Here is a 27,607-nt window from a genome sequence, read left to right as displayed (position 1 = left end):
GAGGTCCCTTCTCCTGCTGAATAAGGCCGTTTGGAAGGTACCTGCTGCACAGAGTCTAGGTCAAGAGTTTTTTCAAGTTCCTTGACATTCTTTAACATTGTCTCTTCTTCAGTTAGTTTTTCAACTAGAGTACCCTGCTGCCATTCTTGCTGGTTGGCATATCTTTCAATGTGTGGGTATTGACAATGCCTATAACCTAGAAGCCTGTACTTGATTCTTCTAGCAGTAATGAAGCCTTCAGGGTCATAAGGGACCCACCGAAAACTATATGATAGCTTGTATTTGTCTTTAAGGATTAGGTCAGCATCTTCCCATCCTTCTTTCTTATTCATGATGAAGGGGCCCACCTGGTGTTTGAACTTGAGGTGGGCCTTCTTTTTGGAGCTGTGGAAGTGGGTGAGGTCAGACTGAATCAACTGCCTGTAATACTCCAAGGCAAATATTCTCATAGGCACATATTTTGGGAGCCTGTATGGACAGAGCTCACAGCCATAGACTCTGATGACTGTATGATTCTCATATAGGTACCAATCACCTATTTTGTATTTTTTGGAAAGCTGCAGAGCTTTCTGTATCTCAGTTGATATTCTGGGAGGAGGGGACCTCATCAATAGGCAAGAGACTGGGTATACAAATTGGTCAACAAATTCACAATAGGAATAGGGTGAATTTGAAACTTTGTGATAGACAGATGTCCAGAAGATAACAGATCTTCTTTCCCCTCTATAATCCAGCTTTTTGATGTAGCATGGAAAAACCTCAGACTGATAGTACATGAAAAGGTGGTAGATATAGGCCAAGTACTTGAAGACACCCTGTCTGTCCACTGTGCCCAATTGATCATGAATTTTGTTAGCTATGAACTTAGCAAAGTTATATTTGCGGGCAGGGGGTTGGCCTGGGCTGTAAGCAGCTAGCAATACCAGCATTGTCTCATCCACATGCTCGCTGGTTCTGTATCCCAGCACATAAGCAATCATGTCCAGCAATAGTCTGCCTACTTCAGTAAAGTAGACATCCAGATAAGGAGGTGGCCCTGTAGGCTGGCACTCAGGTCTCATGAATGTCCTGGTGACCTTTTGAATCTCCTCACTAGTCATCTTGGCACCAGTGTCCAGCAGATAATTCATGGAGAATGGGAATAGCAGCTCAGTCTGATCAAAATGGAGCATTTTATTGATGGATTCAGGATTAATGTAAAAGAGGATCCTCCCAGATGGAGAGCTAATAGCTCTGTGCTGCACATCATAGTTTTCAGCACTTAGGCGAATGATCTCAGGAAAGACATTGACAGAGGGGAGGCAATAGTATGGCAGGTTTGACTCCCATATCCCATATGTATCATGACCATTCAGGTAGTCCTCTCTCAATTGCCTGAAGGTCTGCAGAAAGTCCCTGTTACCCACAAAGTCTTCAATGAGGTAGTCCTTGTCAGCAAGAGGCAAGGACTCCAGGTCTTTATTGGGTGGATTTAATGGAGCAACACTGAGGGCTGAGGGTGCAGGGGCAGCCATTGTATAATCTGATTTTGAACAAGGTGAGTGCAATGGTTTGCAAGGTTCCTCAGAGCTTAAGTGATAGGCTCACTGTAGACAATGTTTGAAATCTTTTTCACAGTGGAAAAGGCAGGCTTGTTTCTGCAGTTTTTGGTAAATTCACAGGGATTGTGAATTGCTAGGGGTAAATTGCAGAGGGTATGTGAGATTTACTTTGGTAAAAAGCTGCAGCTGGTCTACACCCGGCAAAAGGGAACAATGCCGGGCACCTCGAGGACAAATTTACAATTTTGGTCCGCGAATTGACTGTTTTAATGTTAAATTATGGTGCTGGGGCAATGCAGGTTACTTTAGCTCACTTTTAGGTAGCAGACAGAGTTTAATTCGGAATTTGACAAGTGCTTTAATGGTAATTTGCAGAGAAATGGTATGTATGGGCGAAATGGGAGAATTATGGTGAATACCTGGATAAAATCGCTTGAAAAGCCTGCGGGCCGAACTGTGAAGGCTCAATGTAGCTGATTTGATAAGCTCGGGTGGTCGCAAATTCGAATTTGGAGATTCGGAAACAATCTGGCGCCGAAGCAGCGACAAGAGCTCTGTGTATTTCGCCCGAAAATGACACAAAACGGCTATTTTGGGCGTTTATAACGACAATTTTGGCAAAAACGGGTTATTGGCGCTTTTCCGCCGATGACGTCAGCATGACGTCATGGTGGGCCCGGGTACGGAGGGTGACGTGGGCGCTGAGGTGGAGGCCAGCGTGGCCGGACACGGTGGCGGGCGGATAAGGTGGCAGGGCTACGTGGAGGGCCACGCGGCGCGGGGCGGGAGATGGTCCGACGTCATGGTGACGTGTAGGTGACGTAGGAGGGAAGGTGGTAACGGGGAGGGTGGTAAGCGGTTTCCCCGCACCACCTTTGGGCAAAGGCGGTATCGGGGAGGGGGGCTCCGAACAACCCCGCCGCCTGCCACGCGTCCCATGTACGGGGCGGAAAACCACCGTTCCCCGGACGCTAAAGGACGACAGATCCGAATCTGGAAATACCCGCCCACCGTTGGATCGGGGGTGGCAGACGATGGACGGCTGGCGGGCCTCCCGACGGATCGTGCATGTTGGGGGGTCCCGCCGGCATATTAAAATATTCGAATTAATATTTTGGGCGGAGAACTTTAGGTTTAAGGGCTTTTTGGTGGGTTTTTTGGGATTTTTTCGGGTTTTATGGGTTTTTTGGGTTTTTCTTTAGGAAAAAGAGGTTAAGAGTGGGTTTTAGCAGAGGGAAAGGGGTTTTTTAATGGAATTTTTTGAACAGAGGGAAGGTGAGGGCTTAGGGGGAGGTTATCACTCCAACCAGAGGTTAGAGCAATCCCATGACAGGGTTGACCATAGTCCCTGGTGGACTAAAGTCCCCCCAAGACAAACTTATTTAGCTATAGTGCTAAAAAGGGAGGATATTTATACAATGCTTGGGATTTATACACCATAGTGTTATAATAGTAGGGAAAGGGTAAGATAGGGGATTTAGATAATAGAAGTTAGTGGGTTAATATGGATGGAAAAGGTGAATGAGGAGTGATATCACTCAGTTTATTTGAAAACCACTTAGCTTAGGGAGTAGATCAAAATGAAAAGAATTTTACACAGGAAATGTGGCTTTTAAAGGTATAAGAACCAGCATAAAACCTCAAATTCTTCCATGGATCTTAACTGATGAAGGGATGTTAGTAATGAATGTGAAAAGGGAAAGAAGGGGGGTTAGACATGCTCCTTTGCTTTGTTGCACATGATGGAGGAGAGAACCTTCTCAATCCATTGATATTCCTTTGTGGATAGTTTATCAAACACTCAATTGAAAGGAATAACATTTCTGCAACCCCATCTGCCTACCCATCTACTTGCCTAACATTTTTTGTTTCTTCATGGAGGGTGCACTTAGACTTGCAGACCCTTATGTGCCTTTTCTTTTCTTTGGCTTTTTCCTTTTGATTTTCTATCCAAGGCTACCCTTATTGCTTCCAAGGTCCCAGATTAAGCAGTTGGGAACCTCAATTCTCTACCTAAGCTGCTGGTCTGCCAAGATTAAACAGTTTGGACAAACTTCTTTCTCTAATCTACAACAGAAAATTGAAACATGGCATGATCCAGATTAGGCTGTTGGACCATCCATCAAAATTGGGACAACATCAAGCTATATACACACATTGTCTTCTCTTGGAAATATGGGATCTTTGCATCACCAAAGCAGAGCATATTTGGAACTTTCTTTGCCAATCATGAAATATGAAACCTATTGGTATAGGTAGCTAACAGTGGCTCCACATGGGGATGGCTTTTCATTTGAAAGGCCAAGGACAGCAGGTCAGAATGCCTTGGCCCTTGACTTCTTGTATCAAAACTTGGAGTATTCCTCTATGAAAACCCAAAATTGTGCTCTTCCCATCTTGGTAAAGCTTTAAACTTATTTGGCTTTTGCTGATAACTTAAAAACTTGAGAAACTGCATTTTTACATGTCAACAGAAAGTAATATATACACCTGGATATGTACAAGGGAAACTTAGGCTGTACTCATGGATGGTAGTCAAAATAGTGCTTCAACATCCTGCCATTTACAGGACCTTCATCCAAATCAGCTTCATCAAGACTTTTAAGGAAGTAAGTATTGTTTCCTTGTACTGCTTGAACAGCAAATGGTCCTTTCCAAAGGGAATCAAACTTTCCATGTTTTCCTTTGTCTTCCCTTCTTGAATCCCATTTGAGGACTTTGTCACCAACGTTGAAATCTTCTGCCTTGGTCCTTCTGTCAAAGGCTTTCTTTAACTTTTCTTGTAAAACTTGAACTCTGTTATAAACTTGGTCTCTAGTTTCCTGCAAACATATTATTTGATTAATTCTTCTTTGCATATCATTTGGTTCAGCTTGACTTTCTTGCAGTAGTTTCATAACAGGAACCCCTAGTGATGAAGGGAATTTGGCCTCTAGTCCATAGACTAACTCATATGGGCTGACCCCAATTGATCTCTTGGTTGTTAGTCTATCTGCCCATAAGGCATTCACAAGCTTCTTGTGCCAGTTCTTTTTATTTTCTTCCAACACCTTTTTTATGATGTTCACCAGGCTTTTATTTGATGATTCAGCAAGGCCATTTCCTTGAGGATAGTATGCAGTAGAATGGCCCAAGGTAATGTGAAATTTGTGGCAGAAATTCACCATCTTCTTTGATCTGAAGGCAACAACATTGTCTGTTATTATTTTATCAGGACAGCCAAATCTAGCAAGAATATTGGTCTCAAGGAACTGAATGATAGTGGAATCATTTGCTTGTCTGCATGGAACAGCTTCAATCCATTTAGTAAAGTAGTCTGTAGCTGTTAGAATCCATCTATGTTGGCCTGAAGATGAGGGATGAATTTCCCCAATGAAATCCAAGCCCCATTGTTGAAAAGGTCTCTCTGTTGCAATAGGCCTCAAAGGAAGTGGCAGTAACTTTCTCTTTCCCTCAAACACTTGAAATTTATGACATGAGGTGGTGAATTTCTTGACATCAGAGAAAACAGTGGGCCAATAGTAAACAGCCCTCAGTATTTTATCCACAGTGGACTTCCAATACAAGTGTCCACCACAGTCACCTGCATGAAATTCTTTGGTGACATTGTTAGTCTCATTCTCAATCAAGCAGTTTAACAGTATACCCTCATGGTTTTTCCAAAGCAAATTGCCATCTATAACACAAAATTTAGAAGCTTTCATTTTTAGGAACCTACACTTAGTTCTGGACAATCCTGGTGGAGCACACAGGTTTTGTAACACATAACATATATCAGAATACCAAGGGGATTGTTCAAAGGCTACATTGATCTTTGGAGTCGCCAGCTCCGGTTCATTGTCCAGCTGGTTTATGTCTAGGGCTTGGAAGTTTGCTTCTGTCATCAGTTTGGCCAAACCTTGCCCTTTTATTAGTTTTGTAGGTTTTATTTCAATGTCAAATTCCAAGATGTTGGCAATCCATTTTCCTCTTCTGCCCTCTAAATTTTCTTGAGTGAGTATGTCTTTTACAATGGGACTTGGCACATAAGCTATAACATGGGAGTAAAGGATGTAAATCCTAAAGTCTTTAATGGCCTTGACCAAAGCATAAGCTTGTTTCTCCATGATCTGATATTTCAGAGGTGCATCTCTAAGAGCTCTACTGAAGAAAGCAATTGGTTTCTCGTTTCCTTGGTCATCTTTCTGTAATAGAACAACAACAATAGTATGCTGAGAGGCAAAAGAGAAAATGATAAATTCTCTATCAAATTGAGGATTTGTTAAGACTGGGGTTTGGGTAAGGGCCAATTTAATACCTTCAAAGGCTTGATTTTCTTCTACTGTCCACTTCACTTTCGAATCCTTCTTTAGCATGTTGTTCAATAATCTAATCAGTTCTGCTAAGTTTGGGATAAACCTTCTTAAGAAATTAATTTTCCCTAAGAAAGCTTGCAATTCTTTGATGTTTCTTGGGTGGGGCATTTGCAAGATAACTTGTATCCTATCTGGGTCAATTCTGATGCCATCCTTTGAAATGATATGCCCTAAGAGCTTTCCTTCTTCCATACCAAACAGGGACTTCTTTGGATTCAAGGAAATTCCATATTTCCTGCATGTTAGGAAGATCTGCCTCAAATGTTTCAAATGTTCTTGGTCTGATTTTGAGAAAGGTGTGAGGTCATCCAAATAAATGACAAGGAAGTCATGAATCTCTTTGGAAAAAGCAATGTCCATTGCCCTTTGAAATGTTGCCCCTGCATTTTTCAATCCAAAAGGCATTTTTACATATTTGAAAGTTCCCCATGGGGTTGTGAATGCAGTTTTGTCTTGATCATCAGGGTGTACTAGGATTTGATTAAAGCCTGAGAATCCATCAAGTAATGAGATCCTTGATGCTCCTACCACTCTTTGGAGAATGTGATCCATCTTAGGTAAGGGATAATTGTCTTTGAGGGACACTTGGTTTAGATTTCTAAGATCAACACAAAGTCTTATTTCACCAGTTTTCTTTCTTGTAGGCACCAAATTTGAGATCCAATCAGAAAACCTGATTGGTGCTATGATACCAGCCTTAAACATTTTTTGTACCTCTTTCTCAATTGCAGGGAGGAGCATAGGGTTTATTCTTCTCAATTTTTGCTTAAATGGCTTTTGATTTGGCTTGAGAGGGATTGTGTGTTGAATAACAGAGGTGTCATAGGATTTTAAGTCCTCATAACTCCATGCAAAGACATCCTGGAACTCTTTGAAAAGGTCAATGTATTTGGGCTTCTGATCAGGAGGTAGGGATGCAGACAATTTTATTATCTTGGGCTTCTCAATGGTTCCAATGTTGCATTCTACAATGGCAGAGTTAAGGGGCTGCATTTTTGGTTTTCTAGGGACATCATTTGAATCAAAAATGTCCTCTAGTGGAGTTAGGCCTGTTGGAAGAAAATTCTTTCAATTGTATCACTTCAGCCTCAGCATCATCCATTTCTTCACAACTGATTTGTTGGATTTCTAATATGTTGTCTTTGTTGAAAATTGTTGGATGTAGGATTTGGTTAGCTGTTTTAGGTGATATTGGCTTATGATTCTGTTGATCAGGTATTTGTGATTGACTTGCTCTTTCAAGTATTTGTGATTGACTTGCTCTTTCAAGTATTTGTGATTGACTTGCTCTTTCAAGTATTTGTGATTGACTTGCTCTTTCAGTGTCAATATTTAGTCCTACAAATTCTTGTTGCAAGGTCAAGAAATTATTTATTTGTGTATCATCTTCAAATACTTGCCAGTCCTTGACATTGTTTGGGACAGAAGGTCTGTGTTTTACCTCAGCTGTAAAGCAATGGTGGGGCTCAAAAGGTAGCTTGCAGGTACTCGCAAATGTGGCCAAGCTATGGGCATGCAGATTATGGGTTCTAGGAATTTTGGTAATCTGAAATTCAGTGAAGGATTGTAGTAGTTCAGCAGCAGCAGATCTATAGGATCTTAGTCTTTTATCATTAGTAACAAAATTTCCCTTTACTTGTTGGATGATCAAGTCTGAATCTCCCATAATTGAAACCTTTATGGCTTGTAAGGATTTTACCAGCTTAAGGCCTAGCAAAAGGGCTTCATATTCTGCCATATTGTTGGTGCATCTGAAGTTTAACCTATAGGCTCGGCCCTCTGCATGACTATTTTGTTTATTATGTATCCAAACCCCTGCTCCTGCCCCTAGCTTGTTGACTGACCCATCAAATTCAAGGAACCATAAGATTTCTTGTTCTAGGGGGGACTTAATCACTTCTCGGTGATTTGGGATTATGAGTTGAAGTTCTGGTTTTTCATTTGGTTTGTCTTTTAGGACTGTCTCATCTCTTGGTTGGATCAGCTTGATTTCTAGAGCAGCAACTTTGTTTAATGATTGATCAGCCATTATTTCTGGGGTAACAGTTTGTTGATTAATGTCCTGCTCTTGTTTGAGTGTCTTGGTTTCATCATTGTTTGTAAGACCTGTATTATCATTGAAGAGAATGTATGAGTCTATATCAGAATGAACAACATATATGGGAAAATTTTGAGGTTTTTCTTCACTGCTGACCATGTATTTCATAAGTGTTTCTCTGTATAGTCTTTTTGGTTGCCCAAAGACAGAGATAGTGGCATATGACATGTCTAACTGCAAAGAACCTTGGAGTTTAGCCCCCCATGACCTTGATAACAGCATCCCATATTTGGGTGGGATATCAGCAACTACAACATCCATCAGGATTGTCTTATTGGGATATTGGACGAGTGAGACACAGAGATCTTTTATGAGACCTAAACACTTAACTTGGCTGGAGTCAAATGAGAATAGGTCCTTATATGGTCTTGTAATATCTAGATTCAATCTTTCCATGACTGATTTAGGCATCAAGTTGTGAGAGGCACCTGAGTCAAACATTGCATTGTGTAATATCTTATCATGAACATGTAAACTGACATAAAAAGGTAGGATACCTGCAACAACTGTCTTTCCATCGACTTCTGGACCGAAAAGCAATTCTGGGGTGTCATCTAACACATTTACATTATCTTTATTATGAGTTAGCTGAAGGGACTTCTTGATTTGTTGCCTATAAATGTCATGCTTGGCCAGTTCTGAAAGGGGAACAACTACCTTCAATTTTCCAATTTCAGCTTCTAAGTCAAAGGGTCTTTCAGATTGGATCTTGGTGTTGTGGGTGGCAGCCTTTTCCTTGTTTACCAAGTCTTCCTCTTGTTTCTTTTCTTGATCTGGAAGCTTGTCCTTCTTACTCATTTCTTGAGAAGTGTTGCTTGGATTGGGCTGCAAGGGTGAGGAATCTACTGGTTGCTGTTTTGAGGGAGAAGTTTCAGCTATTTCCTCAACGGTTACTTCATCTGTAATTGGACCCGTTTTGTCACTTGGTTCTGTGATAATAGCTTTCTTAGGTTGTGTAGTGTCCTTTGTCTTGTCAGGCTGTGTCACATTTATGGTTCTGCTTCTTAGCTTATATTGTTTATGAACTTCATAAACAGCTGTATCATAGCCTTGTTTAAAGTCAAATGATTCACCTGACCTAGTTTGGAATTGCTGAATGTCATCATCCTCATGATCTTCTTGACTTAGAAAAACTTGTTGCTCATCATTCAGGCCCATCAGGTTAATGTGGGTGTCATCTGTTTGTTCATCCGAAGTGGATGCCTCAGTATAGTTTTCCTGGAAAGGAGGTCTTATGTCTGGGTCAGAACCGGCCTTGCCAGCGTTTGGGTTTTGATTTCTCCTAAAATTTGGATTCCTGTTAGGGTTGTTTTGTGGTGCTTCCCATGATGATTTTCTCTCAACTGATTCTACTCTATCCCCCAACCTCTTCATACCAGTGAGTATTGCATCCAATTTTTGATCAAAGGCTGAGGGTTCATCTTTGAAGGTGGTTCTCTTTTCCAATCTTGCCCTGTTTCTCTTGGCAATTAGGTTAGCCTCCACTGTGACAACAACCTTCTGGGCATCTTCAAGAGTTTCAGGGGCTCTTTCCTTTAACTGATATGCCATATCAGGGTCAAAACCATCAGGAAATTTGTACAAGGCTAAATCAGGGGGAGGTCTTAGATTCTGTGGTATTGCATTATATACATTGTTGAATCTTGCACAATACTCCAAGACAGTCTTTTGGGGGCCTCTTTTGATTGTATCATATTCACCAAGTATGTGCAAGGGATCTTTCTTCTTCTCCCATCTGTTAGTAAAGGCTTGATAAAGCTCATCAGGAGTTGTGATGGTATTTGCAGCCAGTGACCTAAACCAAGTCCTTACATCCCCTGTCAAGCTCTGAACAAAGATTCTCATTCTCACACTATCATCATCTATTTCATAGTTCTCAAAATGGTCTTGCATCCTCTTGGCATGCTGAATTGCTGTGAAAGGGCCAGTGGAGTCAAAATATGAGATTTTGGATTGGTACTCATGAGGTAGAGCTGCAGCATTAGCAGGCAACTGCAGGGGTGCATATCTATTAGCCATGTTTACAGGATTTATAGGGTTGATTGGGACAACTGGGATGGGGTGAACAACTGGTTGAAACGGTGGAAACCAGAGTGTTGGTCAAGGGAATATGTGCAGTGGATGGAGGTGTGAAAGGAGGACTTTGAGAGGTAGATGGTGAACTGGGGGAATCAAGGGTAGATCGAAATAGAACCTTGATTGGAGTTGGAACTGGTTCGGGGTAAGCTGTTTCAGGGCTCAAATCAGTAGGATTTTTCTGCTTTTGCTGCCTCCTGATGATTTTGGGGATTGTATTGGGGTTTTCAAAAATAGCTGGTGGATTAGGGTCAGGATTTGACCTAGTGTGCCTAATTTCCCTTTTAGGAGCCAGCTTCTGAACTTCTTTTTGGTATTTTTAGGATATTTTTAGGACTGTTTTAAGGGACTGCTCAAGCTTTTAGAACCACTGTCTATGGACAGACAACAGTTGAAAAACAATATGTTCGGTCCCCAGTGGAGTCGCCAATTATGTTATCACCCAGGTTGTTCCCTTTGACTCCCAAGGGAATACGGCCGGGGTAACCACTAACCAATCTTTGGATTGCAGCTTCTAGCCAGGCTGTAATCAGAGAGGGCTCTCTCTTTAAGGTTTAGCTCTGTTTGTGCTGAGATTTCAGGCTAGTTATGATCTTCAAGATTTGTTTCTGTATTTGGTTGGAGAATGTTTCAGTCAAGGTACATATGTTCTCACTAGAATGTTATAGGTCATTGGGCATGGAGTCAGTGGTCCTTTAATTGTCTGGTGTGCTATGTAGGTATGATAGTGATGTTGCAGAGCTGGATAACTGTCTGGGAGACAACGCTTTGGAATTTTGATTAGGTGTGATGTATTCAGTTTATGAAAGGCAGTTAAGAATCTTTCAATAAACGGATATGTAAAGAAGTGAGAATATCATTTAGAAGCAACTAAGAATTTCTAGACAACATTCACATTTATGGAATTAATGTAAACATGAGCATTCAAGATTTCATGTCTATGGTTAATTCAGAAGAAAAACATTTACAGCAATGAAAGATTGAGCACAGGGTGTTATGAACCATGTCCTATACTATTCCTTTTCTCTATTGCTAGATTTGATGAAAACATGAGCATGAAATAACATAAGAAGACAAAACAGAGATTAAGAAAACTTATTATTCCATCAGACAGCACAAGAATTCTGCAACAGCACGCAGGTCCTCAGCAACACATCAAATTTTCAGGAAATCACTGAGCTAATCCAGCCCTTTGTATTAGACAATTCTGAAAGTGTATAGTACATTTGCCTCAGAGTGAAAATTACCAACCCCTTATGCGTTACTAAGGGGAGTATATATACAAAATTTACATGTAAAATATCAAGGAAATGAGTTAATGGCTCATTGATGTTATGCCAACTCCTAGAGCGTTGTAGCTGAGAAAGTTAATGTTGTAATAACTCTTCAGTGCTTTAGCTGTCAAAATGGTCAGAGACTGCTGACTTGGTGGCTGTTGGAGTCGGCTGAGGATACGCTGTCAAAGATATGCGTTTTTCCTTATCCTTTGGGCTAGCTGTCGTTGTACATGTGCTGAGTCACTTTTCAGCTGCTTTAAATGCTAACCTTTTTCTGCTGTTTGTCTTCTAGTGAGCTGGAGATGGCAGTGACCGAGCAACTGAGGCTACCGTGGCAAAATCTGAAGCATTGCCTGCCACCAATCCTCCTTAGGCATTTGATGTCTTCGAATCTTAATTAAAGTTTAATCGGCCTCTGTATACCTGTAAAAATTAGGAGGAATTTCAAAAAGGTGCTTCACCTCACTCTCAATAAAAAACAGGCCTTCAAGTTTATTATATAAGCTCTGTCCTGTTGGAGGCCCTGTTTCCGGAGAGGTACCGGCAGATGCAGTGATTTGGTTTTCAATATAAGCTGCCATCCTGTTAGCAAATTGATCTCGGGAGATCAGCTTTCCTGTACCGCTTAGTAGGCTGGGCAGTCCTTTTGCTTGCAGTGCTGCCATCTTGTGCTGGTACTCATGCACCTCAGCCTGTATTTCAAAGCATTTTCTCTCCACAGTCTGTACATAATTCCTGAGAGTGAGTACTTTCTTGGCTGTGAGGACGGCCTCTGTTCTGTTGACTATGCCAATGGCTGCCAGTTCCTCCTTTTCTTGCCTATTCAAAAAATCTATCATCCTGTTGGCCTGTTCAGGCTTGTCTCCCAGTGTTGTTTTGGCCCTCTGAATCTCTGTTTGTGCTAGGCCAATTAAATCCATCTGATCATGTATGGTTTTAATTGACCTCCATTGTTTATCGATGGATTGGCCAATTTTGGCCCACAGAATTCTCCTTATTTCGGCCATGGCACTTTCCAGATTCAGCTCCTTTTCCAAGGCCTTTATCTTTTCTTTTAGGGCCTTTATTTCTCTGCCTTGTTCTGCCACTGTCATCTTTGATTTGTCATACTTGGCATCTAATTACGCCAATTTTTCTTTGGCCTTCTTTATTTCATCTGCCTGGAGCTCCATTTCCTTAATGGCCTTGGTTAATTCTTCCACACTTGCACTGGAACTTGGAGCTGTTGCTGCTGCTTCTGTTGTGGGAGCCACTGCTGGCTCTGTAGTTGTTGCAGTGGTTGAAGTAGTTGGGGGGGCTTGGGATGTGGATTCTCCCTGTTTGTCTTGTAATGCCCCCTCAAGCTCTTTCTCCAACTCAAGGATTTTCTGATTTAACTGCATTATGAGGTCTAGCTTCTCATCGACCTGCTTTTCCTTCTGTAGTTCTGCTGTCTGAGGATGCTGTGTGGGCAGCAGTTTTAACCTCTTCTTTAATGCATTGAGGTCATCCTCCTTTTTCTTCATAAGGGCCCTTACACCCTTTGGATCCTTAGGATCATGCCCTAGGTCAACAATAATGTCCTCAAGTGACTTTATTCTGTTATCTTTGGCTAGGGAGGACATTCTCTCAAAATCCAACTGAGTGTTGGTATTTTTGAGTGACTCTTTTAGTTCATGGGCCAAGGTTGCCCTCTCCACCAAGGTTGCATAGACCATTTCTCCAGTCTGTTTGTGGAGTTCAATCTGGTCCATAGGATGGATGTCTTTGGCTAGGACCTCCACCCTTGTCTTCACATAATCTGCTGCGGATTTTGGATGTGGCACTGTAGGCTTGAAATGGCTGAGGATCATTTTCTCCTCTTGAATGTCATACACAGACATTAGCCTTTCCTTTTGGGCTGGTGTGGCATTGAGGAATTGCTTATAAACCTCCACCCTCAGCAGGTCATTCTGTGCTTTTATTTGCTTGAAGAAGTCCTTAGTGCCTTTGGGCTTCTTGCTCTGCTGAGAAGGGGAGGACACCTCCAAACCAAGTTGTAATCCTTGCTCCTGCTGAAAGGAGCTTGTACCTGTGTGCTGGCTGCCCTCCCTGTTTTTCCTTGAACTGTCAAGGAATTCTTCAGTGATGTCTTCTACCTCCGGGGAATCAGCTCTTGGCCTCTTGGTCTGGGGTTGCTGGGAGGATCCACTAGCAGGAGTGGACTCTTCTCTGGCTCTTTTCGTACCCCTGTCCTCTTGTGCTGGGGTCTGCAAAATTGGAGCTATGGGTGGCTCAGTTTGTGGAGGGGGAGTCTGCTCTTTCTGCTGCCCTTGTGGCTGCTCTGGTTGCTGCCCTTGTGGCTGCTCTGTTTGCTGCCCTTGTTGCTGCTCACTTGAAGGGGAAGACTTTTCTTTCACGGTTTCATCTTCAGCACCCATTATGCCTTTCCCTTTGTCTGTAGCAGGTGCTGCTGTGGAAGGTGCCTGTGTGACTGGTGCAGTCCTTGAGGCCGAGGTCCCTTCTCCTGCTGAATAAGGCCGTTTGAAAGGTACCTACTGCACAGAGTCTAGGTCAAGAGTTTTTTCAAGTTCCTTGACATTCTTTAACATTGTCTCTTCTTCAGTTAGTTTTTCAACTAGAGTACCCTGCTGCCATTCTTGCTGGTTGGCATATCTTTCAATGTGTGGGTATTGACAATGCCTATAACCTAGAAGCCTGTACTTGATTCTTCTAGCAGTAATGAAGCCTTCAGGGTCATAAGGGACCCACCGAAAACTGTATGATAGCTTGTATTTGTCTTTGAGGATTAGGTCAGCATCTTCCCATCCTTCTTTCTTATTCATGATGAAGGGGCCCACCTGGTGTTTGAACTTGAGGTGGGCCTTCTTTTTGGAGCTGTGGAAGTGGGTGAGGTCAGACTGAATCAACTGCCTGTAATACTCCAAGGCAAATATTCTCATAGGCACATATTTTGGGAGCCTGTATGGACAGAGCTCACAGCCATAGACTCTGATGACTGTATGATTCTCATATAGGTACCAATCACCTATTTTGTATTTTTTGGAAAGCTGCAGAGCTTTCTGTATCTCAGTTGATATTCTGGGAGGAGGGGACCTCATCAATAGGCAAGAGACTGGGTATACAAATTGGTCAACAAATTCACAATAGGAATAGGGTGAATTTGAAACTTTGTGATAGACAGATGTCCAGAAGATAACAGATCTTCTTTCCCCTCTATAATCCAGCTTTTTGATGTAGCATGGAAAAACCTCAGACTGATAGTACATGAAAAGGTGGTAGATATAGGCCGAGTACTTGAAGACACCCTGTCTGTCCACTGTGCCCAATTGATCATGAATTTTGTTAGCTATGAACTTAGCAAAGTTATATTTGCGGGCAGGGGGTTGGCCTGGGCTGTAAGCAGCTAGCAATACCAGCATTGTCTCATCCACATGCTCGTTGGTTCTGTATCCCAGCACATAAGCAATCATGTCCAGCAATAGTTTGCCTACTTCAGTAAAGTAGACATCCAGATAAGGAGGTGGCCCTGTAGGCTGGCACTCAGGTCTCATGAATGTCCTGGTGACCTTTTGAATCTCCTCACTAGTCATCTTGGCACCAGTGTCCAGCAGATAATTCATGGAGAATGGGAACAACAGCTCAGTCTGATCAAAATGGAGCATTTTATTGATGGATTCAGGATTAATGTAAAAGAGGATCCTCCCAGATGGAGAGCTAATAGCTCTGTGCTGCACATCATAGTTTTCAGCACTTAGGCGAATGATCTCAGGAAAGACATTGACAGAGGGGAGGCAATAGTATGGCAGGTTTGACTCCCATATCCCATATGTATCATGACCATTCAGGTATTCCTCTCTCAATTGCCTGAAGGTCTGCAGAAAGTCCCTGTTACCCACAAAGTCTTCAATGAGGTAGTCCTTGTCAGCAAGAGGCAAGGACTCCAGGTCTTTATTGGGTGGATTTAATGGAGCAACACTGAGGGCTGAGGGTGCAGGGGCAGCCATTGTATAATCTGATTTTGAACAAGGTGAGTGCAATGGTTTGCAAGGTTCCTCAGAGCTTAAGTGATAGGCTCACTGTAGACAATGTTTGAAATCTTTTTCACAGTGGAAAAGGCAGGCTTGTTTCTGCAGTTTTTGGTAAATTCACAGGGATTGTGTATTGCTAGGGGTAAATTGCAGAGGGTATGTGAGATTTACTTTGGTAAAAAGCTGCAGCTGGTCTACACCCGGCAAAAGGGAACAATGCTGGGCACCTCGAGGACAAATTTACAATTTTGGTCCACGAATTGACTGTTTTAATGTTAAATTATGGTGTTGGGGCAATGCAAGTTACCTTAGCTCACTTTTAGGTAGCAGACAGAGTTTAATTCAGAATTTGACAAGTGCTTTAATGGTAATTTGCAGAGAAATGGTATGTATGGGCGAAATGGGAGAATTATGGTGAATACCTGGATAAAATCGCTTGAAAAGCCTGCAGGCCGAACTGTGAAGGCTCAATGTAGCTGAGTTGATAAGCTCGGGTGGTCGCAAATTCGAATTTGGAGGTTCGGGAACAATCTGGCGCCGAAGCAGCGACAAGAGCTCTGTGTATTTCGCTCGAAAATGACACAAAACGGCTATTTCGGGCGTTTATAACGACAATTTTGGCAAAAACGGGTTATTGGCGCTTTTCCGCCGATGACGTCAGCATGATGTCATGGCGGGCCTGGGTACGGAGGGTGACGTGGGCGCTGAGGTGGAGGCCAGCGTGGCCGGACACGGTGGCGGGCAGATAAGGTGGCAGGGCTACGTGGAGGGCCACGCGGCGCGGGGCGGGAGATGGTCCGACATCATGGTGACGTGTAGGTGACGTAGGAGGGAAGGTGGTAATGGGGAGGGTGGTAAGCGGTTTCCCCGCACCACCTTTGGGCAAAGGCGGTATCGGGGAGGGGGACTCCGAACAACCCCGCTGCCTACCACGCGTCCCATGTACGGGGCGGAAAACCACCGTTCCCCGGACCCTAAAGGACGACAAATCCGAATCTGGAAATACCCGCCCACCGTTGGATCGGGGGTGGCAGACGATGGACGGCTGGTGGGCCTCCCGACGGATCGTGCATGTTGGGGGGGTCCCTTCGGCATATTAAAATATTTGAATTAATATTTTGGGCGGAGAACTTTAGGTTTAAGGGCTTTTTGGTGGGTTTTTTGGGATTTTTTCGGGTTTTATGGGTTTTTTGGGTTTTTCTTTAGGAAAAAGAGGTTAAGAGTGGGTTTTAGCAGAGGGAAAGGGTTTTTTTAATGGAATTTTTTGAACAGAGGGAAGGTGAGGGCTTAGTGGGAGGTTATCACTCCAACCAGAGGTTAGAGCAATCCCATGACAGGGTTGACCATAGTCCCTGGTGGACTAAAGTCCCCCCAAGACAAACTTATTTAGCTATAGTGCTAAAAAGGGAGGATATTTATACAATGCTTGGGATTTATACACCATAGTGTTATAATAGTAGGGAAAGGGTAAGATAGGGGATTTAGATAATAGAAGTTAGTGGGTTAATATGGATGGAAAAGGTGAATGAGGAGTGATATCACTAAGTTTATTTGAAAACCACTTAGCTTAGGGAGTAGATCAAAATGAAAAGAATTTTACACAGGAAATGTGGCTTTTAAAGGTATAAGAACCAGCATAAAACCTCAAATTCTTCCATGGATCTTAACTGATGAAGGGATGTTAGTAATGAATGTGAAAAGGGGAAAGAAGGGGGGTTAGACATGCTCCTTTGCTTTGTTGCACATGATGGAGGAGAGAACCTTCTCAATCCATTGATATTCCTTTGTGGCTAGTTTATCAAACACTCAATTGAAAGGAATAACATTTCTGCAACCCCATCTGCCTACCCATCTACTTGCCTAACATTTTTTGTTTCTTCATGGAGGGTGCACTTAGACTTGCAGACCCTTATGTGCCTTTTCTTTTCTTTGGCTTTTTCCTTTTGATTTTCTATCCAAGGCTACCCTTATTGCTTCCAAGGTCCCAGATTAAGCAGTTGGGAACCTCAATTCTCTACCTAAGCTGCTGGTCTGCCAAGATTAAACAGTTTGGACAGACTTCTTTCTCTAATCTACAACATAAAATTGAAACATGGCATGATCCAGATTAGGCTGTTGGACCATCCATCAAAATTGGGACAACATCAAGCTATATACACACATTGTCTTCTCTTGGAAATATGGGATCTTTGCATCACCAAAGCAGAGCATATTTGGAACTTTCTTTGCCAATCATGAAATATGAAACCTATTGGTATAGGTAGCTAACACCTGACACTTTATATTTTCCAAATAAAAAGTCTTTCTCTCTTTCCATCTCATTCGCCATTTCAGTTCATCCACTTCACTTCCATCTCCATCTCCATTTCACTTCATTTTCATTCCATTTCATTCATCTCATTTCATTTTCACCAATAAAGTCCCTCTCAGGACTATTTCATTTAGTTAAGTCTTCTCTAACTACTTTTTGGTATAGACAGAAGGGTGTTGTTTCAGTTTCCGCAGCTGAGAACTGTTTCCGCAGCTCGCACCAGTTTCTGCAGCTCGCACCAGTTTCCGCAGCCAGCATCACTCTGTCTCTACAGCAACAGTACTCTGTTTTCAAAAAAATCACAGTCAGAGGTATCAACATCACCAAGGGCAACAAGGATGGGAGGCACCTGCAAGATAAGAAAGCAATAAGGGGTCAACAACCTTAATCAACAAAAGGCAAATCTATGAAGGTATGATCAAAATTTTTTCCAAACAACCATTTAAAAGTCATTTTATGCATAATTATTAAATCGTGGACAGAGCCACTAAATGCAATGATTCGGCAAGATCATCCCACTTCTCCTCCACGATAATCCTTTATCCACCTCATACCCTCCTAACGGTCTCATAATCACTCTTAGTTAAAACTCAAATCGAGACTGCACTTTCATTAATTAGCCGTACAAGGAAGAAGAGACCTATCGTACTACGTCTCTTCTCCACCACGATCTTCGCAGCCAATGGTGAAACGTGTGCGTAAGCCGCCTGACTCCAAGGGATTTGGTTGTTATTCCATTCTCTTATCACCCCATTTCCGCACGCATTTGAACTCATTCTCGTGTTTGTCTTTTACTCCCTCGCACTCACACCATTTCCACTCTCATTTTCGCTACAAACTCCACGGCTCTGTTACAAACTCCACGGCTCTGTTTCAAACTCCGCAGCTCTGTTTCAAACTCCACAGTTTCATTTCAAACCCGTATTGCCTTGCATTACATTGCGGCTATTCCACTTACAGCCATAGTCCATCTATTTTTCCCTTGAGCATCCTCCTTGAGCATCCATACACAGTCAAAGCTTCAGCCGAAGTTGAGAGCCGAAGATGGGGAAACTCCTTAGAGCTGAACCTGAAGGTTCAAAGTATCTAGAAGGATACCCGCAGACAAAGGAAGCATTAAAGAAGGCAAAATGGTTGAAGTTCATTCAAAAATTCAGAGGATATGATAAGGAGGTAACGAAGGCATTTGCTCGATCATTCAATGGAAATACCGTGGAAGTGGGAGACCTGAAGTTCACAGTAACAGAGAATACCATAGCCACAACAACCGGTTTACCTCAGCTAGGAGAACGATGGTTCAAGAACAGAGTGGTGGAAGATCAGGGATGGAAAGATATGCTTAAGAACCCAGGTATGGACACTTCAATATTCACCAAAGGGATTCCTGTACATGTAATTAAGGAAGAATGGACTGCATTGTTATTACTTGTTCAAAAATTTGTTACATGTGAGGGCCGCTTTGGCACTATGTATATGTACCATGCCAGAATCATGATGAACTTCATGGAAGGCCATGCCATCAATTTACCCTATTTTCTGTTAAGAAGCCTAACGAAAATGAGTTCCACTGTCCAAAAGAATATAGGCCATATTGAACCTCACTTGTATCATCACGGGTTCATTAGAATTCTCATAGAGGACCAATTGAAAAACAACAATGATACATGGGAAAAGTTTTTAGTCAGGAATCATTTTCAAGAGGTAACTGAAGCTTCCGCTAGCAGCTCTCCTAGAGTCCCAAAAAGAAGTAGGAGAATGAAAAGATATGTTGCAGCCCAAGATCCTCCTATTGTAGAAACTCAGGAGACTACTCAAGAAGAAGAGGTAGAAAGAGATAAAACCAAGAAACAGAAAAAGGATAAAGGGAAAACAATTGTTCAAGAATCATATCCATCACCTGAACCTTCAATAGAAGAAGACTATCAAACCTTGGCTGATAGACTAGTACAACTCCAAGCTACTGCCCTCTCAAAGAAGAAACAAAAAGAAAAATAGAGTGTCCAGCCAAAGAGCACTAGTGCACAAGTGAGAAGAAGCAGTAGAATTAAAGAAAGAATGAGTGTGACTAAAGAAAAACAGTCACATTTCATTGATTTGGGAGAAGGCACACCTGAAAAGACTCCAATTCAGCTAGTTATTGAGCCAAGTCCTCCACGAGAGGAAAGTCCCTTCCAGCAAGAAAGAGAAAACAGTCCTCAAGAATTCGAGTTTAGGCCAAGAAGAACACCTGAAACTGACCCTGACCAGCAGGAGGCATACAATTATTTGGAGACCTTGGAGCAATCAGTTGCAGGTCCAAGCACTATATTGCCTCTTGAGGAACAGGTCCAGTCTTTAAAACAAGAGGTGTTTGAACTAGAAGTCTTGAACCGGCATATTAAACAAGAAAACGAAGCATTGAAAGAACAAAGCAAGGTGGAAAAAATTGTCCATGACAATACCATGCTTCACTTAGGACTTTGGCAGAAGAAGAACAGAAAATTGAAGAGAAAACGTAAGAAGCTGAGCAGAGCCTTGATCAATTTGAAATTCAAGTGTTTAGTCAGAAAACCAAGGACAATTTTTGTAGCAAGGAGAAAGAGAAGAAGGTTGGATGTTTTGGCAGAAGCATCTGAGCACATGGACTGAAAAAAGCAATGACAAAGTTTTGGTTGCATGAGGACATGCAACACCTTCACAGTGGGGGTATGTTGAGCCTCAAACCTGCACTTCTTTACACATCCTCTCAGCCTCCTTTTCCTATTCATTTCCTCCTTTTGTCACTCATTCCCTTCATCAAATTGCACAAATCATTGTATTTTAGGACTTTTTACATGGTTTATTAATTATGCTAATGACTGTGTTGTTGGATTAGAATTTTGGTTCAAGTGTTGCGCTTTTCGCAGCTCACACAGGGTTTCCGCAGCTGATCTCGGTTTCCGCAACCAACCCCGGGTTCCGCAGCTGTTTTATTAAACGACATGTTCCAGGTGTCCTCCAGGCAGAAGAGCCACATGGGCACGTTCGTGGAACCAAGGACATGGTGTGTGTCCTTCCAGCTCAGCCAAACCAGTCATAAAAACCCATGGTCAACGAGGGGGCAACTACGGTCAACAGAGGTCATTGGCGGTGGCACGGCACTGCGTGTTCAGTTTTAGAGCACGTGAAGAACATCTGGCCTCTTTCTCAGCCACGAAGATGATGGGAAACACAAATCCAACAGAAGATTTAATGCCCACCACGACCGTTGCCTAAATCCGAGGATGCTGCCAGATATCGTGTTTTTAAACAGCTGATAGAATAGCGTAGATTGTGTTAAGTTAGTTTTGTTTTCTCTGCTATAAATAAAGCGTCTCTGAATGCTGGATAGCTAGCTGCTGATATGTAATTTTGAACCCCACTGTACTTTCTATTTTGATACATAATATATGAGAAGACTGTTCTCCATTTAAGTGTGTAAATGATCTTTTGAGCTGGCTGGAGTAGGCAGAGGGCCCCTGTTTACTTAAGGCCAGTACAGTGCTTTTAATTTCCTGCATTTCCTTTTATCATTTTATGTATAATAGTTGTACAGAATGCCTTTGATTGTTGTGTTTCGATCATGTACAATAGCTGTATATAAACGTTGAATTCTGCTCATTTATATTTCTGCACTTTTCCATGAGTGATCAGTGTGTTTTGCAGATTGCTTAGGCGTGCCCGGGACAGTTTCTTTTCTTTCTTTTTCACAGCTAGTGACACTTGTGATCATATTGTCTATGTTGTTGACTTTCTTTGTTTTGCAGCCTTTATTTCTTTGATTATCATTTCTTTAAGTTGCATAGTTTCTTACTACTTTTAGACATCAAGTTGTTTACCTATTGATGGTTTCTTCTCTATAATTCAATATCTTTATTGAGGACCAAAATATCACTAACACAGCTTGGTTTAGTTGCTTAATAACTCACAATTGCTTGGCTTATTTTTGACTGTTTCTCACATGATATATTCAGTTAAAAGACAAGAGGTTAAGAAGAAGTTAAAGTATTTGTGACTAGTCTTTCTTTTATGTAGATTTACTTCAGTTTCATATTACTTAGTTTTAGCTAGACTTGACATAGATTTCATCTTCATTTTCTTGCAGCAGCATAGATACTGGACCAATTTCATTAGTCTTTTATTTGATGCCTTCATTTTCCTTTAAGATTTGATTTCATTTCAGTTGTTGTTCAAAGCTTTCTTGTAGAATACTTTTAAGTTTTAAGAAATCATTTAGAACTCATCACAATCACACACACTTCACTCACTTCATTTCATTTCCATCACATCATTGTAGGAGAAATATATTTGGAAACAAACTTAAAAAAAGTTAAAAACGACAAAAACATAAGAAACAGTTGCCTAAGTACATACAGTACACATCACTTCATCAGCTTACGAGCCCCGGGTTGACATTTAAAAGTTGCAATTTAGACATCACTAAATTGACCAAACAGTCATAGTTGTAGGTCCAAAGTTGAAGTTGAAGAAGAAAATTGCAACAATTGTGAAGTTGGGTTGACTTTGCTTGAAGAAACTTATTCAAAGGAGAAGTTTGACATGATCTTATAGGGGTCTTGGTTAAGGGTCATGGGTCTTAGAATTTGTCATTTGAATTTCTATAAGAATAGTTCTTGTGGGTTTTCCTCTCAAGAGGAGAGGCTTTGTCCCTAGTTGATATCCTATATCTTGTGTCCTATTGTCTCATTGTTCTTTATTTTTTGGTATTTGTTTGATGATAAGAACACTAATAATAAATCAAGTGAAAGAATAAGCTAATAAAGTTAAGTAAAAATACATCACAAGGAATTATAAAAGTAAGAGAAATCACTTAATCTAGTTGCCTTAGATTTCTCAACATGGTATTAGAGCCAAGTTTATAAGATAAGGAAAGGCAAATTGAATAAGGATCATCCAAAAGGAGCACTGAGAAAGGATCTAAGAAGCACTATGGAGAAATATTCATCTCAAGGAGAAGAAGACCTCAAGGACCCTACATCCTCTCAAAGAAAGAAGAACTACACCTTTGAGGCATCTTGAAGTTTCCATATTCTACATTTCTACATACAAAGAAATCAAGAAGGACCATTGCCATAGTCATCAAGGAAATAAAATTTATCTCCCTTTCATTGAAAAAGAAAGGATTACTTTTCAAAGCATACTTTAAGGAAGGCATCTTCTATTATCAACATCATCAAGAAGGAATCAAGTTGAAGATATCATCATCAAAGGAACATCTTCAATCTACAAGTATCTTTATATCTATGTCTGAATCTACTATTAAAATGAATTCATTTTGCAAGGAAAGTAAAAAATTGGTTGGGTCATCGAACTTCCTTGTGTGGAAGAAGAGGATAGATTTGATCCTCATAGAAAATGAAGTCATTGAATATGTCAAGGTTAATGTCTCCAAACCATATCAAGAACAAGTTAAAGCACTAAAGAAGTATATGAAAGGAAAAATAAGGGCTCAAAGAATTCTTTATAGAATCAATCAAGGATCCCCTCATCCCTTAAGTAGAAAAGTTGGAAAATTCAAAATAAATCTATGATAAGCTAATAGAATTGTTCTCCATAAGAACAATTGGAGAAGTTATATCTTTGAGAACCAAGATATCCAAGATGAAGGTATCAAAGGAATAAGGGATAGCCTCATATCTTATGAGGGTGTATCAAATAAGAGACCAACTACAAGAGGTAGGGGAAATAATATCTTACAAAGAGATGACCACCATTGTGCTCAATGCACTACTTGATGAATGGGGTAACCTTTTATCAAGTATTTATGGAAAGAAGGAAGCTACTCCATTCAACGAAATTTGGTCATTACGTAAGATTGAAGAAACTAGGTTTAAGGAAGGGAGAAATGTTCAATCAAACAAACAAGTTCAAGCATATGCTGCCACGGGCAAGAGAAAATGAAAGTTTGGAAAGTTTGGTCCCCAAAAAAGGAAGAATACCAGTATGTCAAAGATACAATTTTATGAGTGTAATGAATATGGGCACTTTAAAAGGAATTTTCCTAAGCTTAAGAAGGAAAAAAAGAAGAGAAAGGAAATAAATGAAGCCTATGTTACCGAAGAGGTGGAATAATCATAAAAGAAGAAATCAAAGAAGGAAGAAGTGAAAGATCTTTACTATCACTGAGATAATCTCCTTCACTTAGTTATTTTTAGTTTTGTAGATGAGAGAAATCATGATAGGAAGCATCTCTAACATTTAGATGCATTAAGCATTGAAATAAAGATGGAATTGTCACAGAAGCTTGAAAGGATAGTTGAATTAGAAGTCTACATGGTTATAATAGTCATTATCATAAAAAGAAATCAATTCATGGCATCTCCATTAGAAGCATATACAGACAACCATAGTATTTATATATATGGTTGGAAGAAAGTCATATAGAGTGATGGAAATATATAAATAATCATACATTATCATTATTAGGAAGGAGAATTTTGAAGATGGGGATAATCAAGATGCTCCATTGGAATCTTCATTAGAAGGTTCACCTCTACTTGGAAAAAGCAAGTGTCTCGCAGATAATATATGGTCCACCTTGTGTGGGATCCACTAGTAAGGTACGATGAAGAAGATGCACAACATGTCGAGTTGTTTAAAGTACTTTAATCTTCAAGAAAGGAAAGGAAGTGGCTAGAAGGAAGTATATATGATCAAAAGAAGGAAAAGGTATGTATATATTTGATAGATAAAGTCATGGCGTCATATATTTTTAGATAACATGGTTGAATTTTCGATCTCATAAGCATGATTGAAGAAGAATGATATATTACATTAGAATAAAGCATGAAGTAATACTAATAATGTGCCTTGAACTCTTCTACGTATTGATAAGATGAAATCAACATAATATGACTTCATATAATAGATGAGATGGTTGACCATGATCATTCCTATGATGAAGGAACTATGTGTATAAGTTCTTGAGAAATAAATATGTGAAGAAAGGACAAAGAATTTATGAAAGGATGCAACTATAGTCATGCAAGATAAGATAAGTGATCAACATTTGATGTCTAGAAGAATTAGCTATGACATCTCAATAGAAAAAGTATGAAGGCACTGATAAAGTTTGTAAAGGAAGGAGACCCTTGACATCAAATGTCTTGGATATGGAGTCATACATATGCGGGATGTTGATGTTGCATGAAGCTGATGTCATGAAAAAAGACCACCATAAAATGGTAACTTTGATTTGATGCTCATTTTGATTCTTGAAATAATCTGGTTGGTTTAAAACAAGGCTACCAAAAAAGAGTTTTAGATTTCACCTACAACTAGTACTCATCAGATTGGATGGAAGATCCCAAAAGAAAAATGAATTGAAAGAGATACTTGTATGAAGAAAATCCAAATGTGTACTAGAATATCACTTTCCAATGAAGAGAAGCATTACATTACTATTGGTTCAACCATATGGTTCATTGAAGGAAAGTGATGGATGGTCAATGCCCTATGAAGAAGATCTAGAAGATGAAGGCTCCATAATGAAGAAGATGAAGTTCATGACATCAAAAGGAGGAGCACTACAAGAAGCTGATAGTACGATGATCTCCACCCAAGAGCAAAGAGTTGTTTTTGATAAAAATTTGGTAGTTAAGAGGGAGCTTGGGTAAGTCCCTAGGTAAGGGGGGAGTTTGGTTATATTCCTTTTTTAGGAATGAGTATATCTTCCCTAGTTGAGAGGGAGAGATAGACACATCAAACCTGTCTTCATGCTACGAAGAAAGAATGGAGGATTGGGTAAGAATTTGAAATTTATTTCGACACTCTTTGAGGATGTGGTAGGGCATTCAATATGCAAGAGTAGTCGAAGAGGAAATTGCTTGAGGATATGTTATTTGAACATAGAAATTGTCCTAAAAGAACATAACCTTTGAACACCTGTGTGGGGTATGTGTCTCGAGCGATAATGATGATTGTGTCTATCAGTCATTGGTCTTGGCAACATTGTGCTCTCATCTTGTGGAGAGATAGAGTTACTATTCAAGGTTTTCTATGTCACAATGTTGGTTGGTATAATGAGATGAATTCGTATAAGATGATAGGGTAGCTTATGAGATGGCTTACAAATCCAACTCTTCTTATGAGAAATATTCAATTTGAGAATGTCCAAGTACCATGTATGGATTATGAATACCTCCCTAGTTAAGAGGGAGTGTTGAAATATGTAACTAGGTTCGGTCTCCATAATGAAAAATGTAATCATGATTTTATGTGTTTGATTTAAAGAGATTTTTTTTATTATTATTTTCATTCTTGAGGCATGGGTTTCATGTTCAAGGAAAATTTATTTTAATAGGTCAAGCACCAATTGAGTGCTTCTAGGTATTTTCATTGATTCTACAAGTCAATTGAGTCGTTTTCATATATGGAAGACCCTTTTGGGCATGTTGCATATTGTAAAGAAAAAATTATTTAAGTGAAAATTAGAGTCAAAGACCCTCAAAGACCTTGTCATAATACTACAAAAAATCAATCTTCAAAGGTCCATCATAGGTTAGCTCACTAAGAGGAACAAGTCTACCTATTAGAGAATTTAAAGAAGCCTGTAGATAGGAGTACTCAACCTCATTCAAAGGACATCAATTCACATCTCATAATTTTGATAAAAAGACAAGAATAAGTCTCATGTCAAGCAAAGGAGGATACAAAAAGAAAGATAAAATAAAGTCTTTCAAGGATTAATTTTTGGCTTTCTTTACTCACACGTGTGAAGTTAGGGCATCAATCTTGCTGCATCAAGAATCAAATTACAATCACACAAAGAAGTTGAGATTTGTCTCTAAAAGAAGTCTCCCTTGCATGCCAAATTAGTTAAGAGAAGCCATCTCAAGCGATGGAGAGAGAAAGGGTAATAACACCATATTATCCCACACATGCAAAAACTAGAGTTTCTGCAATAGCCAAAATTGTAGTCATAGTTGCAAGTCCAAAGTTGAAGTCAAAGAAGAGAATTGCAGTAGTTGTGAAGCTAGGTTGACTTGGGTTGACTTTGCTAGAAAAAAGTTTTTCAAAGGAGAATTTTGACTTGGTCTTGGAGGGGTCTTGGTTAAGGGTCATAGGTCTTGGAATTCATCATTTGAAGTTCTATAAGAAGAGTTCTTGTGGATTTTCTTCTTAAGAGGAGAGGTTTTGGCCCTGGATGATAGCCTATATCTTGTGTTCTCTTGTCTCATTGTTCTTTATTGTTGTTAGTTTTTTAATGATAATAACATCAATAAGAAATCAAGTGAAAGAAGAAGCTAATAAATTTACGTAAAAATACATCACAAGTAGTTACCAAAGTAAGAGAAATCATTTAATCTAGTTTTCCTAGATTTCTCAACAAATGGAACATGGAATTTCCTCAAGATGCTCCACTGCCATTGCATTTATCCAAAAAAATTAGGTTCAATAATAGCATTATGTCTCAATTTAATAATATATTCACCTGAATTTACATTTTTAATCCAACATATATTATCATTGTCATCTCCCTTAAAAGTAATGTAACTAAAAGTTATGTTGTCTACAAACGATGAATTAGATGCTTCATCCCTTGGTGATCCAAAATTAAACAATAACACAACAAATTACAGATATAACCATAAATACAGAGATGCAGCTGAAATAGCACTTCATTTCATTAATATCAAATATTGAAATATGCTTACAAACATAATGGAAATAAGACTAGCTCGGGTGATGGTAGCTTATCTCTGAGAAGAGATGTGGTAGCTATATGCCTTTGAACTGAGTTACAATGAGGCTCAAGGGCCTTTTTATTATTTAATAATATGAGAAAACCCGAAACAAACAAAACCCTAACCCGAGGAGATGTAACACAAAGAGTTTATGGGCCCCATTGGGGTTAGTTGGGTAGCCAACTTCCTAGGTCATAACTTGGTCATATTATCTTTGTTTGACGTGTATGATACC

Source organism: Pinus tabuliformis, chromosome 9 (assembly GCF_031772625.1).
Source record: "Pinus tabuliformis cultivar Carrire ecotype Pingquan chromosome 9, CPIR1, whole genome shotgun sequence".
Taxonomy (NCBI): Eukaryota; Viridiplantae; Streptophyta; class Pinopsida; order Pinales; family Pinaceae; genus Pinus; species Pinus tabuliformis.
This window is presented reverse-complemented; position numbering follows the sequence as displayed.